Raw genomic sequence first — 8,363 nt, 5'->3', positions numbered from 1 at the left:
ACATTTAAAATCTCCAACATATTTTAAACATTAGAACATAAGATCTCAACTTCAATACATTGTGTGAAAATCTACCATGTTTATAAACGATTGATAGCTTTACGCCTGATGCACAAAAACTTACCTTTCAAACATGCACACTAACATAGTAGCTCCTGAAGGCTCCACTCTTTGTGCTTTGATGTCACAGAAAACTTCAAGTATGCATGAGCATCCAACGCAGGTCACGCACCACCCAACAACTCACCACTTTTGTATCTAGTGAAGAGGATCAAGAGTTAAAGCTTCTGAAGCAGAATCAGTCCTCTGTGAAATCGGAATTTACCTCATCTTTGCTAGCAACTTATGTACATTTGCTGCAATGTTGCATTCGCTTTATGGTTTTTAGCACACAATGCGAGGCGCAATATTTCTGCATCTGCGTTGATTTCTATCTCCCTAGTGGCTTTTTTCAACGATTTTGCCCTGATTGGTCAATAGTCTTTGTAGATCAAGTTACTTTCAGGTAGTTGAGGATTCGAATGGCAGATGCACCTGCAGACAATCCATTGGCAAAAGATTCCTTTCTGCGATATCAACAATGTTTCTGAGAGTACAAAACCGAGGTATGTAGATCATCTTGTGAACTTTACAATCTGTGCCTCACAAGGAGCACCATGACACGGGCCTGAGGAGACATTCCGAATAAATCTCAGCTAGTGATTCCAGTAGCATTCAGGGCTCGCATAGCTTAAAAATCAACATGCTCACCAAAATCAAAGGCCTAGAGTCCTAGACACAACTAGATTGGCTATGGAAATCTACAATCAAAGATTTTGGACTCTAAACTTTCAGAGCAAGTTACAAATCGGTAGCGCTACTGAGTTTTCTGTCAATAATATCAACTAAGTGCCAGGGAAGAGTGGTTGGATCAACCAAAACCTGAACGTTCCGAACAAAATCTTTGCTCATGGTGCCCGTTTGCGTCATCGTGACCATAGAAGTTTTGGACACCTTGCCAGCAGATGGAGCATAAACGCCTGCGGTGATATCTTCGTTAACAGAAAGTCCTCCTTCATTCCCGCTGGACGTGCCCATCCCCTCCACATTGACATCAACTAGTGCAGATATCATCCCACACATTATACAACTCCTTAACACCCACTCGCTAACAGACCATCGCTGCCAATACTCTTACGCACTTCCTCGCCAGGTTATTTAACTCATATTCACCGCCGGCAAGTAATTCATCAATCATTTCCACAAGCAAATTCCCTTAAAATTCAGCGCATGAACTACTTCATAATCCCCTATCCCTGAAACAGTTGAGCATACATTCGTCCTCTCGTCTCTCTCCTCCACACCACAAGCTCGAACATCCTTTACTACAAGAATCATCCCTCACTGAGTCAGCAGACTCCAAGCTCAACTTCGCTTAACAGAGCCGATAAGTGATACGAACAATGGGCAAGACCGAGGAAAACCGTCCACTTGAAACTACAAATGATGCAGCTTATTGTGCATGCAGAACCGTTCGGATAGAGATCTGATGCAGAAGGCAGAGCGAGGAACATAAATGCGGGACCTATGTGAAAAGCGTGGCTGTAATGAGCAACAACAAAATGTGATAGAAGCGAAGCCACGACGGAACGAAGGAGGCCAGCGGTACCACATCATTTTTATCAGGTAGACCAAGAATATGTTCCGTCAACGCAATGCAATTGCCTGGTAGGTGATGGTTCAGCGAGAACTGCCAGCGCCTGATTGGAGCAATATTGCTGAGTAAGCGTGTTTGGAAACAAAGCACAAGCCAAAACAGCTTGAAAATCTTCGTGGATGTGTTAAAGTAGTTATCCCGTTCAGAATGGAATTAACTGTGTTGTGTGTGTGTTTATATACATATGTATGTATATGTATGCATATATATATATATATATTTATTTATTTATTGGTTTTTTCTTTTTCTGTGCAAAAAGATTCTAGGAAAATAAGCAATTTACTTTTATGTCATATGAAAACGTTATTCATTTCGAAGTTTGAAATTTATTTCTGGATGTCAAGATCTACAGTGCAAACAATCATACTTTAATTGTGTTTGTAAACTGTGAAGAATTATTTTTAGACAATGGGTGTAAATTTCCATAAACATGCTAAAGTTAAATATGTCTTCTAAATACTTCAATTGTAGTGGGTTTTGTTGTACTGTTAAAAATGTCTTTAAGGTACTTGTAGTCATTAGCCATGTACTTACAATTAAAATGAAAGGAATCTACATATTTTTCAATATTAAAAATTTCAAATAACGTGATTTTGGAAACACTTACTAATTTTGAATTCAAATCCTGCAGAAAATATAATGTACATTTTTTTACTACCATCAAGTATTTTGTTTTTATTTTCATTTTTGTTTTTTATTTTTTATTTTTTTTAATAAAACTAGCAAAACTTTTGAATGTATGTATAATAGATGTTTGTCATAATATGATTACAATATAATTCCAATAATCACATTAGTAAATCAATAAAGTGTATAATTCATTAAAAAAACACATGAATTTTCATTTTTTTGATTTATATTGGATTTACAATTTTAAATTGTTAAAGTTTAGCAATCATTATTATTTAACCTTTCTTTTTCTTTTCTAAAAAATAAATTAAGTAGATATTTACAGTTGTAGCTATAATTAGCATATCTAAAAGTTTTATATTTCAATTAGCATACATTAAATACAACCAGTAAAAAAAATAAAAATAAATAAATAAATAAAAACACTGTCATGTTCTACTTGATTTTAGAGTTTACAAATGTTTTTTTTTCATGCATTTTTAATACATAAAAAATAATCCAATAACAATTTAATTGCATAATTCTTACAAATACACGTCAATATTTATTAAATATCGTATATAATTTTGCAATCATATTAATATAAACTACAAGCATTTAAGATACATATTCTATAAATGATAATAGTTTTTAGAAGTAATTTATAAATAATTTTCATTTGAATTCAGATCAAATTCATTATACATTTTAAAATGATAATGATCAATTATAATGTTTTTTAAAAATCAAACCGTGTGTTTTTATTATTCTGTATTCTTTTTACTGTAAAAGTATTATTAAATGTTTATGACATGAAATAAATTATTTAAGTTCTTCATATTATGATTTTGAATTCCAAATTTTATTTTAAAATTTCTATTTTTTACAAATCATGATATGATTATATTTTTTGTATAAATAATCATCTTGCACTACAACATATCTACTACTGCAAAATCATATTGATTACAAAACATAAATACATAATACACCACATTATGTAATAGCTTTTACATAAAAATAATTTGTGTGCTTTAATAGATTGAGTGTCACATAATTATATTAACTATAAAATAACATGCATACATAAATCCTTAAAAAAAATATTTTATAAATACTTTTTTTTGTTGATAATAGCAACCTCATTATTAAACTAAATTCTTAAGACCAAAGTCTAAACTAATCACCACTTTACCCTCAATACACAATTTAGTCAAAGTTGTGGCCATATTGCATGCTAAGAAAGTCAAAAAAATGGCAGAAGATGGCAGTCTGAGCATATTTCAAATCAATTATTAATCAATTCAATAATTATTTTCATAAAATCTTGTATTTAATATATATTTTTAGTTCTAAGCCTACATATACAAATTGGCACATATTCAATATTGAATGATAGTATAGCCATTACACAATTACAACCAAACTTTAAAAAGTCATTTATGTATGTTAGACATAACATTGTATAAAGATCCTTGAAAATAACAATAAATTTAACATCTAAAAGATAGTTAGATATGGTATCAAAAATGGCATGTGCCATTCATATTGTCATTGATCATATAAAAATATAGTAGTCACTTCTTATGTGTTACATCAATTTTTAAAATAAACATTAAAGGATAAAATTATTAATTATAGATGAAGAATATCTATAAAAAATATAGCATTAGATATAATTTTTAGTTTTTTAAAACATTCTTATCTATCTTTTTTTGTTAAGTATTAAAATACTACTAGAAAAAACATATTATATTTTAAGAAATTTATAGCATTCATTGATATAAAGTGTTATATATGTCTCTTATTGCAAGCAAACATAATCTTTTTTAGAAAATTTGTACAATTAAAGTTGATAATCTTTACTACAAATATAAGCATATTACAAAATATTATGATATGGTCCCATAGCCGAAATTTTCTTTGCTTTAAATATGGTATATGTCAAGAATTTTTCTTGCTTATATATCATAGACATACATACTTATTCTAAAATTTACCTATATGATTAAATAGAAGTAGATAAAAGTAGATTTATTTCATAATATTTTCTAGAGAAGCTTTATAAATGTTGCTTTGACTTTACATGTGTCTATAGTTGATCAATAGGTTAGAAACTTGTGCAATAAGTTAATCATGTATTAGTAGCTTACAAAACAAGCTAATTATGTGGCACACATATACAAAACTTCTCTTGCAAGTTAAGACACGTGTCTTGCGTAGTTAACATATTTTTCAAGTCCTATTAGACATCACTATGTAGCTCTTAGTTAAGAATATATATGGAGGCAAGAATGAAGCCTTCTTCACTCTTGTCAGTGCCTTTTTAGTCCTTAATCTTGTTTTTAGACTTTTAATCTTCTTATCTTTGGCAATAGCCATTCTAATTTAATACTATATCATCTTCAAGTGATTTTCAAGTCTTTTTGAGAAACAAGAGAGTGTATTAAGGTATTTTTTTTAAAGATTCATGTCTTTGAAAGTTTGGCGAGAGTACTAATTTATTATTCTTGTCTTCTTTTAAAAATGAGTGAATCACCCTATTTCTATTGTTGTATTTTGAAAGTTGTAGATTATCCACTTTTAAAAAAATAATCTTAATTTTAACACTGATTTTTTCCTTAAAAAAATAGATTACTCCTTTTTGTAGAAATTTTCATTTGATATTAGAAGTTGTGGATTACCTTCTTCTACTTTAAATTTTTGAATTTATTTGAGTTGTTTATGGAAGAAAAGATTATGGATACTACTCTTTGTAGAAATAAAAATAGATTTACAACTATTATAAATCTTCACAAGCTTGTCAATATTCTAAGAGTCAAAATTTCATGTATTTCCAACGTGAAATATGGAGGTACTATTCTTATGCCTATAGAAGAAGTCTAGAGTTCATATCAAAAAAATTTGTAGTTGAAGGAAGCAAATAAATGGATCTGACAACTAAATCTAGGAAGTTTTGCTTTTATAAGTATGGTAGAGATAAGAAATAGTATGTCTAAGAAATTTGATAAAATAAGATCAAAATTTTAAAAATTTCTTCAACAAGTCAAGCTCTATTTAGGGTTGTATTCCTTCCAATATCTTGATAGATTTACTCAAGTTGGATTCATAAGCGTAAGTCTTTCTGGAAGTCCTCTCTATTATTTTGTACTTTTGATGGAAAAGTATTTGTAACTTTTATATGATTTGAATTCATTTCTAGAAGTATTTAAGACCACATTTGGAAAAAATAAATAAAAACGAGTAGTAGAGACTAAATTCTTATTTTTACAATAAGATTTACGATCAACTACTATATATGCTGCTGAATTCCAAAACCTTGATTGTAATGTGGATTGAAATGACAAAGTCCTTATCAATCAATATTGATATGAATTCAAGGATAACCTCAAAAATTTATTATTGACAATGACAATAGAAAAATATTTGAAATGATTTATGGCTCAAGCCATTGCATGTAACAATCAATTATTTGAAAGGCATCAAGAAAAAAAACTTGGTTGGAAAGAAACAAGTCAAGTAATGATGGCAGCTTTCAAGTTTTTTGAAAATTATTCATTAAGGCCAAAACTAATGAAAATTAATATGGTGCATTTTAAATCCCTCACAAAGTAAGAAAAGACTTGAAATTATTAAGAGAGTTTATACTTATATTATAGAAAAGTAAGCATATTAATTAATATTATCTAAAAAAATAATATAATCACAAAATGAGGAATACAATTGCCAAAGAAGATAACATATCAAAATATAAGTTTCTTTAGCTACAATAGGAACCATGCGGTTGGAATCATATGCAGTACTAAATAAAAGTCTTATTCTTTTCTTAAATCCCTCATCTTATTTTATTATAGATGTATGTTTAGGACCTAAAAATCACAAAGTCTTTACATTATTATATTTAGGAGCCTTAGCCTATTTTATAGATAAAGACTTTGTTGAAAAATAAGAGATGTTGTTAATTATGAAAACAAAATCCCTACATGTAGAAGTATCAAGGATAAGAACTTGATGAAAGCAAATAATCAAGTGAGATTTTTTGCAAAGAAGTATGATAAAATAGAAGTAAAGATACATGTATATTAAAAAAAAATTAGAATGGCTATTACACATGTCTTAACTTGAAATATCTCTCCTTCTAGTGATGAGTTCTACGAGGAGCAATGATCACATGTTGAAGAAGTTTAAGATGTAAAAAATTCTATTTGCCACATACTCTGATCTTGTTTTCTTCAAAAGTAGTTGATAAGTCTTCTTAGCCATTGATAATGTCTCATTCTAAGGCAAGAAGACCACCCTATTATTTGATCATTCTTAAAACCTTTGTAACTTCTTTCAAACAAAACATTTGTAATCCCATCAAAAGTCATTTTTACCTCCAATAAAATCACTAAATATCAAGAGTCTCTTTCAAGGTCATAATACAAAACACATTATATCTTACAATCTATTCAAAGAAGAACATGTTATTCTTGAAGATCTTCATTCCTATTATGTTATCTTGAAAGCTATAATAATCATAATGTCTCATCTAGTAAGTCAAAAAATGATGGCTCTTGAAGTGAATCCATAGGGTGTTGATTTTCTATCTCTTTAATATTATAATTATATAAAAACTACAAACAAAGAAAGAAGGTTGAATGTAATCTTTTTCAAATTGTATTTCTTTTATAGCAATGATTTGATATCCTTCATCTTCATTTTGATGGATGTTATTGATAAAAAGTTTAGACCTTCTTTGTTGTATTTGTAAGATTTTTTGCTAGCTTCCATATGTATTTGTTAATATTGTATATATACTAATAAACAAGATATTCCAACCTATGTTGGTGCCGCCTTGAGTCTAAGACTTCTACCTCAAAATTTTGATTATTATCCACTTCTTATTAGGGACATGAATCTCAAAGAAAGAAAATCCTCGATACCCTCTTATGTCACTGAAGAGAACTAAAAAGTCCCTCGAAAGGTAATGTAATATTAACTAGAATGGCTATTGCCAAAAACAAGAAGACTAGAAAGTCTTAAAACAAGACTAAGGACTAGAACGGCGTTAATAAGAGTGAAGAAGGTTTCACTCTTATGTCTTTATATACTTATAACTAGAAGCTATGTGGTGATGTCCTATAGGAACTCCATAACATGTTGACTTTGCTAACCATATGTCTTAACTTGAAAGGTAAGTTATCTATTTATGTACCACATAATTAGCTTGTTCCTTAAGCTATTATATAGAATTAACTTGTTCTACATGCTACCAACATGTGGTTAGCTTGTTGGCCAAATTTCTGACCTACAAACACATCTAAAGTCAAAATTGCATCTATAAAGCTTCTAAGAAGCTTTACTAACATACTATATAAAATTAATCTATATTTACCTACTTCTATCTAATCATATAAGTAATTATTGAAGTAAATATATATGTCTGTGACATTATCTCTCCTTCTAGGAATGAGTTCTATAAGAAGCAATCTTCATATGTTGAGGATGTCCAAGATGTGACAAATTGTATTTGCCACATACTTCAATCTTTGTTCTATTTGAAGATGATTGATAGGCCCTCTCAACAATTGATAGTGTCTCATACCAGGGCGAAAAGACCACCTTATTATTTAATCATTATTGAGGCCTTTATAATTTTCTTCAAATAAAATATTTGAAACACCGTCAAGAGTTGTTTCTATCTCTAATAAAACCACCAAACAACGGGAGTCTCTTCTAAGGTCGTGATACCAAACATGTTGTATCTTGCCATGTATCTAAGTAAGAACATGTTGTTCTTGAGGATCTTCATCTCAATTCCATTGTCTTGAAGGTTGTGACAATTACAATGTCTCATCTGATAAATTCACAAATGAAGCTCTTGAGTTGAATTTGCTAGTTTTTAGTTCTCCATCTCTTTAGCATCACAAATACACACAAGCTATAAAGAAGATAGAAGGTAGAATTTTATCTTCCTTTGATCTTGTTTCTTTTATAACAAAGATTTGTTATTCTTCATCTTAGTTTTGATCGATTTTGTTGATGAAAAGCTTCAATTTTCTTTGTTGTATTTGTA

The 8,363-nt window shown here is 29.6% G+C and overlaps 1 long non-coding RNA gene across 1 annotated transcript; it reads right to left on the bottom strand.

Annotated features, from left to right (window-relative positions):
* Positions 1-288: 288 nt before the first annotated feature.
* LOC149988481 (uncharacterized) lies at positions 289-1,523 on the bottom strand. The gene is made up of 2 exons (XR_016504569.1): positions 922-1,523; positions 289-534 (listed from the first exon to the last, which is right to left on the bottom strand). It is a non-coding gene; the product is annotated as an uncharacterized LOC149988481 (long non-coding RNA).
* Positions 1,524-8,363: the final 6,840 nt, after the last annotated feature.

Source organism: Physcomitrium patens, chromosome 8, assembly GCF_059467195.1.
Source record: "Physcomitrium patens ecotype Gransden chromosome 8, ASM5946719v1, whole genome shotgun sequence".
Classification (NCBI taxonomy): domain Eukaryota; kingdom Viridiplantae; phylum Streptophyta; class Bryopsida; order Funariales; family Funariaceae; genus Physcomitrium; species Physcomitrium patens.
Note: the sequence above shows the minus strand (reverse complement) of the source record. Positions and strands in the feature narration are given on the sequence as shown.